This window comes from Saccopteryx bilineata, chromosome X, assembly GCF_036850765.1.
Source record: "Saccopteryx bilineata isolate mSacBil1 chromosome X, mSacBil1_pri_phased_curated, whole genome shotgun sequence".
Lineage (NCBI taxonomy): Eukaryota > Metazoa > Chordata > Mammalia > Chiroptera > Emballonuridae > Saccopteryx > Saccopteryx bilineata.
Genome location: NC_089502.1, coordinates 143,775,007 through 143,791,708, shown reverse-complemented (window position 1 = coordinate 143,791,708; position 16,702 = coordinate 143,775,007). Strand labels below are relative to the sequence as shown.

Sequence of the window (16,702 nt, the reverse complement as noted above, 5' to 3'; positions counted from 1 at the left end):
GTGCAAACTCACCATCCCTTGGCAGTGTGTGTGTGTGTGCGCACGCGCACGTGTGTGTGTGTGTGTGTGTGTGTGTGTGCAGGATAAGACCGGTGCCGTATGGATATATGTTGTTTGAAAACACGATGTCAGCAATGTGGTTGAGCTTAGACTGGATGGCATCTAATGATTATATGATGCGTGTCTCAAAGCAAGAGCGAGGTTGGCCGTAAGCTAGCCTCGGTCAAGTTCACAGGAGCAGGAATACGTGTCCTTCATTAATTAACACAGGTGGGTGTCTCACTCCCTCCGGGCACGCCAGGTGAGAGCTTTGCGTGAGGAGCCAAAGGGAGACCCAAAACTAATCACGTGGGAACGCCCCCGCTGTGGGTCCCCAGGGCGGGTGTCCGCTTCCTCCCCGCCCACCGGGAGACGGACAGTCACCACGTGCTCTGCAGGACACCGTGGGAGGCTGGCACGGCAGCCGTCTGGAAAGGTGTTTAAGACAGACTGTGACATCAGAGAGCGGTTTGGTGTTCTGTAGGCGGCCTGAAGCCTCAGCCGCAGGGGCACTTACCTCAAATGGGCGGGCCCTGCATTTCCCCGGAGGCGACTTGTTTGTCTCCGTGACCAGCAGACGTGCTCAGCTCGTGCGTGGAGAACTGAGACCTGACCAGTCTGAGCTCTGACGTTGCTCCCGGTACTGCTGTGAACTAGGAAAGGATTCTGGTTTGGGGGCGTTTTTTAGGGGGGGTGGATTATGGTCGCATTCAAGTCTATGAGTTCAGTTTAGACAGGGTCCTGGGGGAGCCAATGCGGGTGCCGTGGGGATGGCATTGGGACACTGTGCCCGCTGTTGAATGGTGTCTGTCCTGTTTCTCCTTGACTCAGGTGCCGATTTCCAAATCCTGATGACTCAGGACCTGTGGTTTGAACTTCCATGATAAGCAGGCACCGTCCTAATAAGCAGGAAGGTTATAGGTCAGAGACAGCACAGCCGGCTTCAGCTTCGAGTCTAATATGGAAGGAAAGAAATTGTAAGCAAGCTTGTTCACAGCAGGCTCGGCGCAGACGCGGGAGGGGTGGGTTGGGTGGGGCCTTCGTGACTCCGGCCACATCCCCGGGTGGGAGGAATTCTTCAGGTTTCCCGCGATCTTGCGAGGCCACCGGCTTGTACGAGGCTCGCCGCTGACTGAAGGGCCATGATACGGGGCCCCGCCATGCTTTTATAACGGAGGTGCGTGTTCTGAATACCCGTTTCCCGAGCGCACACCCCTAGGGTTATGTCATCTCTCCGTGCCGCTCAGACTCGCAACGTCATCCTCAAGGCCGTGGGCCGTCATGGTGGAGACCCCGGAGGGAAGGTGCCTGATGAGGCTGAGTTTCCCAGGACACCGTGGTTCCTTCAGCCTCACGTGAAGAGGAGGGTGGGCGTGGGGGCGAGAGAGGTTGCTGTGTTTCCCGGGCGTCCTGCGTCAGCAGAATGAGGATGGGGGGGAAGCTGCAAGGTGCTTTCTGGGGCGTTGGGGACACAGAGGGGGGAGCTGAGACCACTGTCTGGACGTCTTCAGGTGCATAGCGGGCTCAGGTTGCTTTACAGCCAGAGAACCCATCCCTCTGCCCAGGTGGGACATACCTGGTGAGATCCACCCTCGGGGGGTTGTGGCAAAGGTGGGTGAGGGGACCTTGTCCGTGCTGTAAGCCAGGTACCTCGGCCACCCTTCCTGGAAGCAGGGAGTGCTGCCCTTTGTCGACAGCCTTCTGATGTCAACAGCCTTCCCTGTGCGCTCTGCTGTCCGCCAGAGGCAGGGGTGATCCACGACGAGGTGTTCGGTTCCCCGGGCACTCAGCCAGGCCCCCCTCCCGCCAGGCCCGGCCGGCCTCTGGGTTTCAGCTGGCTGTCTGCTGGGAGGGCGCGGACCCCTTTGCCGCGAGGAGTTTCCTGCTTTAGAGTTCACGGTCACGAAAGCTCAACGAGGTCTAACCCGATATACTTGTCTGCAGAACGTCCTCACGTTCTGAACAGTTACCACCCCCGGCTCGGAAACTCTAAAATGACATTGGGTGCTGACAACGTAAAAGATAACTGTGACAGACAGGAGGATGGAGGAATCTTTAAAAAAAACACTTGTAAGAAATACCCCCCAAAAGGCATGTGGTTACGTAAACTAGAGCACATCCTGCAGTGAAATACTGGGTAGTTCCAAAAAGGAGAACAGTGCTTTCTGGTAATCTCTAGAGAGCTGTTCAGTCAAAAAAAAAAAAACAAAGACAAAGTGAGGGCCAGGCAGAGAAGTCACCCAGCATGCTCTGCTGTTGTTGTGGTTTTAATAAGGGAGGTGATCATTTATCTTCATATTTGAATACAGAATCGTTACAAAGAAGTGGAAGGGGCAGCAGAAGTGGAGGGCAGGAGCATTAGTCAGTGTGTGCCCTTTGAAAGATCACTCCTGTTTTGAACCGAATACATTGTTACCCGTTAAGACACATTTTGAAAAATAAGGCCGACCTGCGCTGACACTGTATCGATGCTGGCTTCCTGCAGGTGGTCACCGGACTGTGTGGTCTTGTGAACGGTGAACCGGAGGGAGAAGGGGATCAGGGCAGCGAAGTCACGTGAGATCAGAATAAAAAAGGGTCTTTATCGGAAGATATACAAATAGCTGGTAAGCACAAGCAGGTGCGTTTGAGGTGGTTCTTTAAGTGAGACATGTACGTTAAAAGCACAGTGAGACAGCAGGAATATAGCAAATGAAATGGCTCAGATTAAAGAAAAACTGACAACAAAGATTATTTGGGAGAAACGGAATTACCCTATTTTTATTTTTATTTTTTAGTGTTAGAGTGGGACAGGCAGACAGGAAGGGAGAGAAGTGAGAAGCATCAACTCATAGGTGTGGCAGGTTAGTTGTTGATTAATTGCTTTCTTATATGTGCCTTGATATGACGAGGAGGGGGGCTCCAGCTGAGGTAGTGACCCCGTGCTCAAGCCAGTGACCTTGGGCTTCAAGCCAGTAACCATGGGATCACGTCTATGATCCCATGCTCAAGCCGGCGACCTGGGGGGTTTTGAACCTGGGTCCTCTGTGTCCCAGGCCAACACTCCACTCACTGCGCCACGGCCTGGTCAGGCTAAACTGCATTTCTTATGTGCAGCAACGCTGGAGTGAAGTTTGGCAAGTTCTTACAAAAAGTAAGGCTGTTTCTCTACCTTTGGCTCAGAAATTCCACTCCTGGGTGTTTGTCCATGAAACGTGCTTGTGCAAGAATGGTAACAGTGTCACTTCCAATTGCTGTAACCAACACGGCCCCAGGGTGCAACAGGAGAATAGATAAATTGTATATCATATGTATCCAGTGCACATTGCTTACTGTTTATGCCTACCATGCGGTGCTGCTCACCAAGGAGGGGAGAGAGAGGGCTGGCTCCTGCTACAATGTTTAGGATGCTCAGCTGTGCAGACAAATGACAGAGGCCTGAAGCTAACAATCCGTTCTCTGTTCTCTGTGGCCCAGTTGCTATGAGTGGCTAGAGGAGGCAGAACGGTCTAAGGGGGGAATTTCAGAACCGGGGCGGCTGGTGTTGGCGGCTTCTCTGGGAAGAGACACACGAGACCTTCATGAGGAGATGGAAACATTCTGTCTACACGGTGTGACGGCTCTGGGTCATAGAGCGGGGTCCACTGGCCAAGGTCGTGCTGTCATTCTTGGCGTATTTCAAGATAGGCATATTTTATCTTAAAGAGAGACGTACAAACCGTAAGGACATGGGTGTGGGGGACAGGCCATGGTCCCAGACAGGTCCCAGAATGACAGCTCAGTGGTCATCGTTGCAGTGGGGGGGGGGGGTGGATTCCAGCAGGAAACGACTCCACTTCCTTTATTTTCTATCTGCTTGACATTTTCCTCAGTAAAAGGTTAAAAGCCATTTTTAAAAAGGAAAGAAAAAACAAATAGTCAGTTTTGCTTTTAAAGGTAGCAGTAGTTTGAAGCAATTGCTGTTTTTCTGTGAGGGGTTTGGCTTTGTTTTGGGATTTTGTGTGTGTGTGTGTGTTGTTTTCTTGTGAAAAGCAAGGTTTTGTAGTGTTTTTTATGTCGATGGGAGGAGCGGAGTTCCGGGGTTGGGGACAGCGTGTCACAGCACAAGATGTTCCCTGATGACATGGGGACTCAAAAGAACATTTAATAACGTGTAATGGGGAGGCCATCACTGAGGAATGTCAGCAACGGTGAATGCCGGGCGAACGGGAAATGCCAAGGGAATCTTACAGGTGCGTGTTCCGGGCCGACTTCGGGGTAAGGAGGCCCGGGAAACCGAAGGCCATCTGGGAGGGCGGGTGGCGCGCCCGCACACTACTCAGTGCCCGGGAATGCGCCCAACCCCGATTCCCGCTGTCTTTCCTACACACGGATTTGAAAGGTGAAAGAAAGCAAACAAGAGTGAGGAGGGATTTCAGCCTTTTAGAAGGGCGGACATGAGGAGAGGACACAGCCTTTTAAAATAAATCCCAGCTCCGGTCAGTTCCGTCTCGGGGACAGAGGTTTCTAGCTCTTCGGCATTGTGTCATCGTGGTTAAGAAGGGAAGTACGGGCCCTGGCCGGTTGGCTCAGCGGTAGAGCGTCGGCCTGGCGTGCAGGAGTCCCGGGTTCGATTCCTGGCCAGGACACACAGGAGAAGCGCCCATCTGCTTCCCCTCTCCTTCCTCTCTGTCTCTCTCTTCCCCTCCCGCAGCCGGGGCTCCTTTGGAGCAAAGATGGCCCGGGCGCTGGGGATGGCTCTGTGCCCTCTGCCTCAGGTGCTAGAATGGCTCTGGATGCAACACAGCAACGCCCCAGAGGGGCAGAACATCGCCCCCTGGTGGGCATGCCGGGTGGATCCCGGTCGGGTGCATGAGGGAGTCTGTCTGACTGCCTCCCCGTTTCCAGCTTCGGAAAAATGAAAAAAACAAAACAAAACAAAGAAGGGAAGTACGGAACCATCAGGGATGAGTAAACATTGACCCGAGTTTTTCTGAGTGTGTGTGTGTGTGTGTGTGTATGTGTGTTTAAGGCACAGATGACATCATTCTGGGCACCCCAGACCAGTCCATTATAAAAGAATCGATAGTGTCCTGCAGGAGATCTAAGAGATGTCCTGAAAGCCCGCAGTCCGTGAGGGGTTGCTAGATGCTGTGTGGGTGTGCCGAGGTCCCGTCCCCGCCCCGCTGGTTCCACGAAAACCCACGGGTGGGAACTGTCTGGCAGAAATGCGTGCTCTGGCCATTTCCCCCTTGCTGCTCTAGAGAAAAGACGGATGGATAAGCACCCGAGTTCTGCAACCGTCCATTTCGCAGGAGTCTGAGCCACGCAGGTTAAAGGTGGTGCCTTTGACCCCACGGCAGGCCTCTGTGTCTGGGTCTCACGGTGGCAAGGGAGCCTGAGTCCCGTGCACGAGAAGGTCTTTGTGTCTGCATTTGTGCCTGTGGTCACCTACCCCTCCACGTCTGTGAGGATCTAGCCACCCGGCTACCTGTAAACCTAGCCCATCTGCTGCTTCCTTGCTTACACGTCAAACACCAGCCACTTGCTCTGCTCGGGGAGCAGGGGGTCCTGAGGAGGTGATGCTGAGTTTCCTTTGAGGCTAGGGGAGCACTTGCTGCTGTTGCTGTAACGAGTCCAACATCACATCCACTCATTTTCCTCCCTGATTGCTCAGAGCGCAGGGAACCAGAGGCAGCGTGTTCCCGGGCGATCCGTCATCTTAGGAAACATCGGGCTGCCATCACTGTCCATTACAGAGAGGACAGGCTGCAGCGAGTCCTACAAAAGCATTATCAGTGGACGGCGTCACCGAATTAGATTTTTTAAGACCTTGTGGTTTTCATTCTTCTCTGCCCCCAAAAGTGAACTTCTGAAGTCGTTATGAGAGGCTGCGAGTATCAGTCTGTGAGAGCCGGCTGTTTGGTGCCTTTTTATTAAAAGAATTTGTCATGGCAGCCCTGGCCGGTTGGCTCAGCGGTAGAGCGTCGGCCTGGCGTGCAGAAGTCCCGGGTTCGATTCCCGGCCAGGGCACACAGGAGAAGCGTCCATCTGCTTCTCCACCCCTCCCCCTCTCCTTCTTCTCTGTCTCTCTTTTCCCCTCCCACAGCCGAGGCTCCATTGGAACAAAGATGGCCCGGGCGCTGGGGATGGCTCCTTGGGCCTCTGCCCCAGGCGCTGGAGTGGCTCTGGTCGCAACAGAGCGACGCCCCGGAGGGGCAGAGCATCGCCCCCTGGTGGGCAGAGTGTCGCCCCTGGTGGGCGTGCTGGCTGGATCCCTGTCCGGCGCATGCGGGAGTCTGTCTGACTGTCTCTCCCCATTTCCAGCTTCAGAAAAATACACACACACACAAAAAAAGTATTTGTCATGGCTTAAAAGAAAGCACAGTTAACTAAGAGCTCGCCCGCAGGGCTCCTCCACTATGTGGAGAAAAGGCTGAGGCAATGAAACTCTCCGGTTGAAGTTTCCACCCGCATATCGTCACTTATACGTCGATTTTTTTTTATTATTACGTGCACATAGCAGAATAATAAAAATAATAACTGGAAGAGCGGCACACCCGTGGCGAAGCATCCAGCTCCTGGCGATGCGAGTGAGCGTTTCCAACGCTTCTGCAAAGACGCCTTTCCGGGACTCTGCTGAGAAAACACCAGCACACCCAGCCCTCGCGCGTGTTATATTTCATGAACATTGTGCCGCAATGGTCAGGAGCATCTCTCTTTAGTTACCAGCGTTTTAGCGAGGGAAGTTAATCCTGGCTCTAAGACATCTTCCTATCCCCTGCTCAGCGGCCACCTTCTGACTTGCACGGCTTCTTCTGGGGCGTGTGATACCAAATTAAAAAATTGTTGGCAGCCTGTAAAAACTATGAGGACATAACATGTCATGAGATGACGTCCTGAGTCATCCTCTCGGGTCCTCCTAGGTCATGAAAGTTGTTCCTCTGTTGGGGAAAAGAAATGGCACTTTGAACCTGTTTGATGTTCTCAGTGTGCAATACGGATATGATGACAATGACTCCATGGATCATTGGTAATAATCATCTAAGGAGTTGATAGAAAGGCAAGAACTCTGGCCTGACCAGGTGGTGGCGCAGTGGATAGAGCGTTGGACTAGGATGCGGAAGACCCAGGTTCGAGACCCCGAGGTCGCCAGCTTGAGCGCGGGCTCATCTGGTTTGAGCAAAAGCTCACCAGCTTGAGCCCAAGGTCGCTGGCTTGAGCAAGGGGTTACTCGGTCTGCTGAAGGCCCATGGTCAGGGCACATATGAGAAAGCAATCAATGAGCAACTAAGGTGTCACAACAAAAAACTGATGATTGATGCTTCTCATCTCTCTCTGTTCCTGTCTCTCTGTCCCTATCTGTCTCTGTCTCTGTTAAGAAAGAACTCTGGGTCAAAGGACCTGGGTGTCCAGCAGCTCTGAGATGCAGGATAACTTGCTGGACTGCCTGCGGTGACACTGGGAATATTTATCGCAACAAGGGAGCCGACGTCGATACGTTGTTGCTCACTGAAGTCGGTGCTGACTCAGATTCGCCGGTGCATCTTGCTTCCCGGCCTTTCTCGGCTCCAGGGTTCCACCCGGGCGGCCACATTGCTTACCGTGGTCATGTCTTCTGGGGATGGTGCCACCTTCTTGGGGCTTCCCTTGTTTCCGGTGAACTGGAGGGTTCTGAGGACTGCTGGGGGCGTATTTGGTCACGTGTCCCTCAGCTGTCATTTGTCAGGTGTTCTACTCATGGTGTGCCCAGAAGGGCAGGATTTGCAGAGGAAGACCACAGAGGGACAGAGCCCTTGTCATCGCTGTCCCTGCCCCGTGATGTTGCTGTCCCCGCCCCGTCCTGTTGTCCACACTGAGCACCGCCCAGCTTTAAGGAGCGCAGTATTGACGTTCCAACTCCTTGAAGACACAGCAGCTATGGGTGTAAATTGTTTGGAAAAAATGCTTCTGCCCAGGAGACTTGTCTGTCCCCCGGAATGCAGTCAATCGTTTGCCTATTTAAATATCACACAGATATTGACACTTTGGATTCCCTTCCAGTAATTCCGTGTGCTGTGGCTCCGAGGGTTAATATTTTGGTGGCTGGCCACTGAGAGCCCTCGCACTGGGCTCCCTGGTGGCCGTGGCTTTTTGTGTGTGTTTGTTCATTTCTGTGCTGAGCGCAGCCTTACTTTCTGGAGCCATGAGATGCTGCAGTTCACTGGGTCTATTTCCTTTCCTGGTGCTGGAATCCGACATCCCTCCGAGGAGCCGGCTCCTTGTACTGGAAAAGGTTGCTAGAATCCACGTCATTGCTCCTGGAGCATTGATTCTGCAGACGTGTCAAGCAGTCAGAGGAGAGCAGCGTGTGTGTGTGTGTGTGTGTGTGTGTGTGTGTGCCCTGCCCGCGTGCACGCACGTCCCTGAGCGTATTCCTAAAGCGACCCTCCTTACGTCAAGTTAACACAAGTTCACGCCGGCGTCTGCAATGCCCACCCGTTAGCAGACGGGTCTTTCTAGACCCCTTCTCTTGCTTGTCTGAAACTTTTACATTCCAACAGTGAGAAAGTGGTCCCTGCCGCTCATCGTCCAGCTGTCTCACCGGTCAAGTCCAACGTCACAACACAGGGCATGAAGAACTGCTGCCGGGGAAAGACTTTGTCAAGTGTGGTGCTTACCTAGAGCTGTTCTGGGTTCAGTCTTTTAGACGTCACCTGCCCCAGCGTTACTTAGGTCACACCTCTTCCCTTCCTCTTTTAGGGGCGTTATATCACTGAGGGTTTTCCGGGTACTCAGAACCACAGGGAGATATGGACCCACATGGGGAGAGAAGGCACTTCTCCACTCCTTTCTCCTCTCATGACCTCCTTTCTGTCCTTCCCTTTGTGTTCTCAGCAAGCTTTGCTGCTCCTGTTGCCTTGGCAACCACAATCATTCCCTTACTGGACTCGGTGGGCAGTGTCACAGAATTAAAGTCCTGACGGCACAGTCCCCTAACCGGGGGGGTCCTTGTGACCTACCAAAGTAGGTCACAAGTAGGAACACGGAGGGCGTTCCCAAGTGTCAGAAGAGCAAATTAATGTCAGATACTCTAAAATCAGCAGGATTTTGAGTTCCAGGCGGATCTGCTGAGTCAGGGGAAGGGGGGGGAGTTTTGGAAAGCCAAAATAATGAGAGTTCGGAGCATGGAAAACAATAGGAATAACGAATGAGAACCACAGCGGAAATGCAGGAATGCCAACAAAGAAAACTGCACAAACATGGCAGCATTCGTGTTAGAAGTGACAACGCCCCCCCCCCAGTCCTTGCTGAGGATGCTAGGATCCTCCAACAGCCTGCTTACAGAACTCCACCTTTGCCCTGGCTGGTTGGCTCAGTGGTAGAGCGTCGGCCTGGCGTGCAGAAGTCCCGGGTTCGATTCCTGGCCAGGGCACACAGGAGAAGCGCCCATCTGCTTCTCCATCCCTCCCCCTCTCCTTCCTCTGTCTCTCTGTTCCCCTCCCGCAGCCGAGGCTCCATTGGAGCAAAGATGGCCCGGGCACTGGGGATGACTCCTTGGCCTCTGCCCCAGGCACTAGAGTGGCTCTGGTCGCAACAGAGCGACACCCCAGAGGGGCAGAGCATCGCCCCCTGGTGGGCAGAGCGTCGCCCCCTGGTGGGCGTGCCGGGTGGATCCCGGTCGGGCGTATGCGGGAGTCTGTCTGACTGTCTCTCCCCGTTTCCAGCTTCGGAAAAATACAAAAAAAAAAAAAAAAAAAAGAACTCCACCTTCACACCTGTGAGCAGACCGATTCCCTAAGCCAAACGCAAATTGCCATGTCCCTTAACCTGAGGCGGAAGGTGACGTGCATTTCAGACGTGGGATAGGCTTGTTTTGTGGGCTGAACCAAGAACAGAAATAGCGATTGCTGAGCCCTGGTTTTTCTTTCTGACATAGCCCAGTGGTGACGTCATTTGTCCCAAGCTGGAAGACGGCCAAGCTCTCGTTCAAACCTCGCATCCTGGTTGATTGGCGAGGGTGGACTTCTATGCTTAGAAGTAATCGGTACATATAGAAGAAGACATAGGTTCTAAACTCACGGACCTTGGTTTTAAAGAGCATTTTATGAATTTGACTCCAAAGGCAAAGAAAGTGAAGGCAAAAATAAATGAATGGGACTACATCAGACTAAAAAGTTTTTGCTCAGCAAGAGAAACAACAAAATAAACAGACAGCCAACTAAATGGGAAATGATATTTTCAAACAACAGCTCAGATAAGGGCCTAATATTCAAAATATACAAAGAACTCATAAAACTCAACAACAAACAAACAAACAATCCAATAAAAAAAATGGGAAGAGGACATGAACAGACACTTCTCCCAGGAAGAAATACAAATGACCAACAGATATATGAAAAGATGCTCATCTTCATTATTTATTAGAGAAATGCAAATCAAAACTGCAATGAGATACCACCTCACACCTATTAGATTAGCTATTATCAACAAGACAGGTAATAGCAAATGTTGGAGAGACTGTGGAGAAAAAGGAACCCTCATTCACTGTTGGTGGGAATGGAAAGTAGTATAACCATTATGGAAGGAAGTATGGTGGTCCCTCAAAAAACTGAAAATAGAACTACCTTATGACCCAGCAATCCCTCTACTGGGTATATACCCCCAAAACTCAGAAACACTGATACTTAAAGACACATGCAGCCCCATGTTCATTGCAGCATTGTTCACAGTGGCCAGGACATGGAAACAACCAAAAAGCCCTTCAATAGATGACTGGATAAAGAAGATGTGGCACATATACACTATGGAATACTACTCAGCCATAAGAAATGATGACATTGGATCATTTACAACAAAATGGTGGGATCTTGATAACATTATACAGAGTGAAATGAATAAATCAGAAAAAAACAAGAACTGCATTATTCCATACGTAGGTGGGACATAAAAACGAGACTAAGAGGCATGGACAAGAGTGTGGTGGTTGGGGGGGGCGGGGAGGAGAGGAAGGGAGAGGGGAAGGGGGGGAGGGGCACAAAGAAAACTAGATAGAAGGTGACGGAGGACAATCTGACTTTGGGTGATGGGTATGCAACATAATTGAATAACAAGATAACCTGGATGTGTTTTCTTTGAACATATGTACCCTGATTTATTGATGTCACCCCATTAAAATTAATAAAAATTAAACAAACAAACAAAAAAGAAGTAACTGGTACAGCCTTAGACACCCTTGCTTAGTGAACGTCTGCATCCGTAGTTGGTCACTGTTTCCATAAAAAGCAGTCACTTGGAGGTTACTTACTGGAGGACCTACAAGGACCTGGCCTGTGATCGGTTTGAGATGTAGACGTTATGCTTGTTGACTGGTGTCAGCGACGGACGGCACATGCACCGTGTTCTGTCCGCCACCCACAGGCAAGCAGAGCATGGAATTTCACTTTTCCTCTTGTGGAACTCCTCATGTGGAATTCTCACACATACTATTTCAGGGACGATAGCTTGGAGAAACAGTATATTCAGGCTACATTAAGCAACATGTCTAATCCTGAACATCTCAGGAAATTTATGTGAAGCCTCCCCAGAGGGGGCTCGGGTTCCTTGAACATGTGACAGGCAGCGGCTGACCCAGACTGCCTTCGGTTAAGGGTTCTCAGTTAACGCTTCTTCCATAGGACGACAGGTCCCAGAGAAGGTGTGTGTCCTTTCTGAACACCTGTGTGGGACTGGGGTTCATGGTTAGCTGACTCACTTCCACCCATTATCTATTCCAAGAACGTGCGCTTGGGGTGACGCCATGTAAGAAAAAGACACACGGCCCTGGCCGGTGGTTCAGTGGATAGAGCATCAGCCCAGCATATGGACGTCCCGGGTTCAATTCCCAGTCAGGGCACACAGGAGAAGCGACCATCTGCTTCTCTCCACCTGTCTTCTCTTTCTCTTCCTCTCCCACAGGCACTGGCTCTAATGGTCCGAGCATTGGCCTCAGGCACTAAAAATAGCTGGACTGATTTGAGCATTGGCCCAACACAGGCATGCCGGGTGGATCCCGGTTGGGGCGCATGCGGGAGTCTTGTCTCACTATCTCCCCTCCTCTCACTTAACAACAACAAGAAAAGAAACACACACACACACACACACACACACACACACACACACACGGCAAATTCACTCCAGCAATCTGCCAAATTGACACACACAAAAAGTCTAGACCAACTAAGAAGAAAACATCTGACGTGCACGGGCCCCACGGCTGATGGCGGCAGTTCTCCATGGGCTGGGCTCGATGCCGGGTAGCCCAGAAAATGTCCCGGCCCTGCCCCAGCTCACTGTCTTTGTCAGCGTGCATTTTCTTTATGGAATCGCTCGGCACGAACGTCTTCAAGTGCTTCAGGCAGATGGTGCCGGGAAGTCATTTCTCAAATTGCCTCCCGATCAAAACGGCACTTCTCACAGTCCTGTGGCCACGAGCCAGGCGGCCACCGAGAGTGTCACGTGGCCTCAGAGGATCACGTTTTCATCCACAGCGTGGCTCCTCATGGTGCAGACATGTGTCGCTCCAAATGCGGACCGGGGGAAATTTCAGGTGAATTTCTCTAATGACCCGTTGAAATACTGAGTTTAAATTCATAAAAATAAATGAGGGATTCGGGTTACATTTCAGATTCCATGATTATTGCATGAGCTTCGATTTCTAATGTATCACCTCGTGACCTGGAGGGACAATTAACCAAAGCTCCTCGGTATTTATGGGGTCACTTTATTTGATTTCTGTCTCTTTCGCTAGATAAACGTTAAGTGAAGATTGAGACTTTGTAACCCCAGCATACAGTAGTTGGTGTTCCATACATATGTGTGGAATGAATGTTAAAAGATGAATACATATTGTATTTGAACGGTGCCTTAAGCTTTCTCTTATCTTTCTGAAATAATCGGCAAGTATATATTTTAGAGAATTAAATGAAATCCCTTTGAATTTATTTTTTTCAAAATGCTACTCAGGAGATTACCTGACCTGAAACACTAACGTTTGGATACGGAAGTCAAATGCATATCAGCTCAACGGTTTCTTGCTCACTAGGGGCCTGTAGCCACACGGACGGTGTTTCAAACACTGGGGTTCAATGTGGCCCTTGTTCCTCAGACCAGAGGTTTGTGTTGGGGCTTCCAAGTATCCTGGTGAGTTTTTGCCCCAAGAAATGTGTGACGTCATTTAGGGAAGAGCATGAAAGCAGAAAGAGAAAGGATTCAAGTGCAGAATCTTGGGCAAGCGTATACATTTGTTAAAAGTTTAAACTTGTGGGCCCCAGCTGGTTGACTCAGTGGTAGAGCGTCAGCCTGGGTGCAAGAGTCCCAGGTTCGATTCCCAGCCAGGGCACACAGGAGCAGCGCCCATCTGCTTCTCCATCCCTCCCCCTCTCCTTCTTCTCTGTCTCTCTCTTCCCGTCTCGCAGCCGAGGCTCCATTGGAGCAAAGTTTGCCCAGGCATTGAGGATGGCTCCATGGCCTCTGCCTCAGGCGCTAGAATGGCTCTGGTTGCAACAGAGCAACGCCCCAGATGGGCAGAGCATCACCCCTGGTGGGCATGCCGGGTGGATCCCAGTCGGGCGCATGCGGGAGTCTGTCTGACTGCCTCCCCGTTTCCAACTTCAGAAAAATACAAAAAATAAAAAAAGTTTAAACTTGCAAATACATAAATATTTGTCAAGTGGCCAAAGGCCTGGGAGTAAAGTGAGATAATAATTGGGGGAAAAGCAAGAAGATGCCAAACGCTGTTGCGAATACAGACAACTTTTGTGCCTAGCTGGTGGGACCGTAAATTGTTAAAAAAAAAAAAACAACCCTGTGGTAGCATCCACTTAAATGGGAAACATTTCTACTCCGTAAGACAGAAATTCTGCTCCTAGGTACGCAGCCATGACACACGGGGTCACATTCCCAGCAGAACAGCGTGGACACAGAACCTTTTTTCATCATGGCACCAGAAGCCAAATGTCCATCGTTAAAATAGAACTGTTCTCTGGGTGTAAAGCAGAATATATGACCGTGAAAAGTGGACAAGGGCTCCATGCAGGAACCTGGACAAGTGCTGCAACACGTATGGTGTTGAACCGAAGGAGCTCGACACGCACACGTATGGCGTTGAACCCAAGGAGCTCGACACACACACGTATGGCGTTGAACCCAAGGAGCTCGACACGCACACGTATGGTGTTGAACCCAAGGAGCTCGACACGCACACGTATGGCGTTGAACCGAAGGAGCTCGACACGCACACGTATGGTGTTGAACCCAAGGAGCTCGACACGCACACGTATGGCATTGAACCGAAGGAGCTCGACACACACACGTATGGTGTTGAACCCAAGGAGCTTGACACACACACGTATGGTGTTGAACCCAAGGAGCTTGACACAGAGGAGTGTGTGTTTGGATCCCGCTGATGGGAGTGCTGACCTCTGAGATGCTGTTGTCTAGGTCATCCACGTTCTGTGATGAAGAATTAGAAATAAAACCTGTAGATTTTATTTTATTTTATTATTATTATTATTATTATTTGTATTTTTCTGAAGCTGGAAACAGGGAGGCAGTCAGACAGACTCCCACACGCACCCGACCGGGATCCACCCGGCATGCCCACCAGGGGGCGACGCTCTGTCCATCTGGGCCGTTGCTCCATTGTAACTGGAGCCATTCTAGTGCCTGAGGCAGAGGCCACAGAGCCATCCTCAGCGCCCGGGCAAACTTTGCTCCAATGGAGCCTTGGCTGTGGGAGGGGAAGAGAGAGACAGAGAGGAAGGAGAGGGGGAGGGGTGGAGAAGCAGATGGGCGCTTCTCCTGTGTGCCCTGGCCGGGAATCGAACCCGGTACTCCTGCATACGAGGCCGACGCTCTACCACTGAGCCAACCGGCCAGGGCCAGATTTTATTTTTTTTTAAACATAGAATAAAGAACAATGTGCCTGGTCTCTCACTGCCCTCTTCAGCTTGCATGGATTGTGGGCGCGCCGTGGTTTCTGCGTGTTGGGAAGCCAGGCACGGTGTGTGTTGCCTTCTACAAGCAGTTCAAGAGCTGAACAGCAGTACGATTAGTTCTCCGTGTTTATGAAGAGCCGTTCTCACCCATTACGGCTGGAACACCCACCCTTTACAGTTCCTTTTTTCTTTCTTTTTTTTCTTTCTTGTTTGGGCCAGTGGAAAGGCTAACATGATCAGGGTCAGTGGTAGGATTTCCCTGACGTTCCCTTTTCCTAATGAATACACCCCTTTGTTAAAACGAACCGACCTTTGAACACTAATGTACATCTTACGGTGGGTTGTTTTATTAATTGCTTAAACCTCTCTCACTGGGTTTGTTCATTCACCCCGAGCAAGGACCACCCACAATGAATCTTTTTCTAATTCCTGACACCACGGTTTACAATGATCGATTCTTTCTTTTCTTACAAAAAAAAAACACAACTAGATATTTTATTCTTTTACAAACTGCCAAAAACAAAACAAAACAAAACACTGCAGGTCCTTTTAGTGATTTGAGTATCAGCAGAAAAGAGCCCTTAGCAACCCATTCAGGTTGGGTCTATAATGCTTAAATTCTCTTACGTATAGGAGCTTTGACCCTCTAAGCCAAGAGCACCCTTTGCAAAGGACAGATGAGTCCAGATATTGCGTCCAGCTACATGGATGTGCCCCATGTCCTCCCGTGCTCGGCCGGTGACTGACAAGGACAATTCAGACCTGCCTTGTACTTTATATAAATCAGAGCTGACAGGTGCAGGCTCAGCCCCCCAGGACTGGGGACAGCCGAGAACGTACCCAGCCACCTTTACCCGACAGCTCCTGATCTGATGAGCCGCTTTCTGAAGCAGCGTGGAGCACGCTCAGGGCCCACGCCAGCTGGAAATGCTCACGCATCTCCCTCCACGCAGCCCTGGAAAAATCCTGTCCGTGGAGAACGCAGGGGCAGACTGCAGTGTTATCAGGCTTCACACGGAAGTGCCTCTGGGACGATCGGCCCCTCGTTTCGTCCCCGCTGTGTCCCTGCTGATGCCCTGATGCATCTCAGACACCCTGCGTGTCCCATTCTGATGTCCTGACTGATGTTGTTCTGTTGCTCTCTGCCTGTCACTTGCTGTGCTGGGGAATTCCCTGTCCCTGGGTCCTCATCGGCAGCTCTGCATACACCAAGCTCTTGGTGATTAGTTTTCTGCTACGCCGCCGGGGAGGGGACCCTTTCTTCCTGAAATATCCTAATAGGAAGCTGGGCCCTGGGGTCAAAGACCTGGCTCTTCAGGACCAGCAGAGAAATATTCTGTCTCCTGAGTATGTCTTTGCCGCCGCTGCCTGAAGATTTAGGGCGAGTACATCCTCAGGGAAAAATACTTGTGTACTCATAGCGTTTTTTTCTAAGAGGAAAACGATTTTCCGTTCAGCTTAATATGCCAACTAACGTTTATCCTTCCTGGAAGCCATAGCATGCACGTCATTAGAATAGAAAGCTCCAACGTTTATATAATTCATTTTCAAATGCCTGTTTTCTCTCCACTCTGGCCCCCTGGAGTTTTAGCCACTGCTGTCCAACCAAATTCCCGTCCTCAGGACCGGCAGTGAGGTGCGCACGGTAGGTAAGAAGTATGATTGTTTTAGTACAAGAGGACTCTGATGTTTATGCTAATTCACGAGCAAGAGGAATCAGGGTGAATTAAATCTCTAGATTTCTCTAA

The 16,702-nt window shown here is 50.9% G+C and overlaps 1 non-coding gene across 1 annotated transcript; it reads right to left on the bottom strand.

Moving 5' to 3' along the window:
* Positions 1-14,822: 14,822 nt before the first annotated feature.
* TRNAT-CGU (transfer RNA threonine (anticodon CGU)) lies at positions 14,823-14,898 on the bottom strand. The gene has a single exon. It is a non-coding gene; the product is annotated as a tRNA-Thr (tRNA).
* Between the last annotated feature and the right edge of the window lie 1,804 nt (positions 14,899-16,702).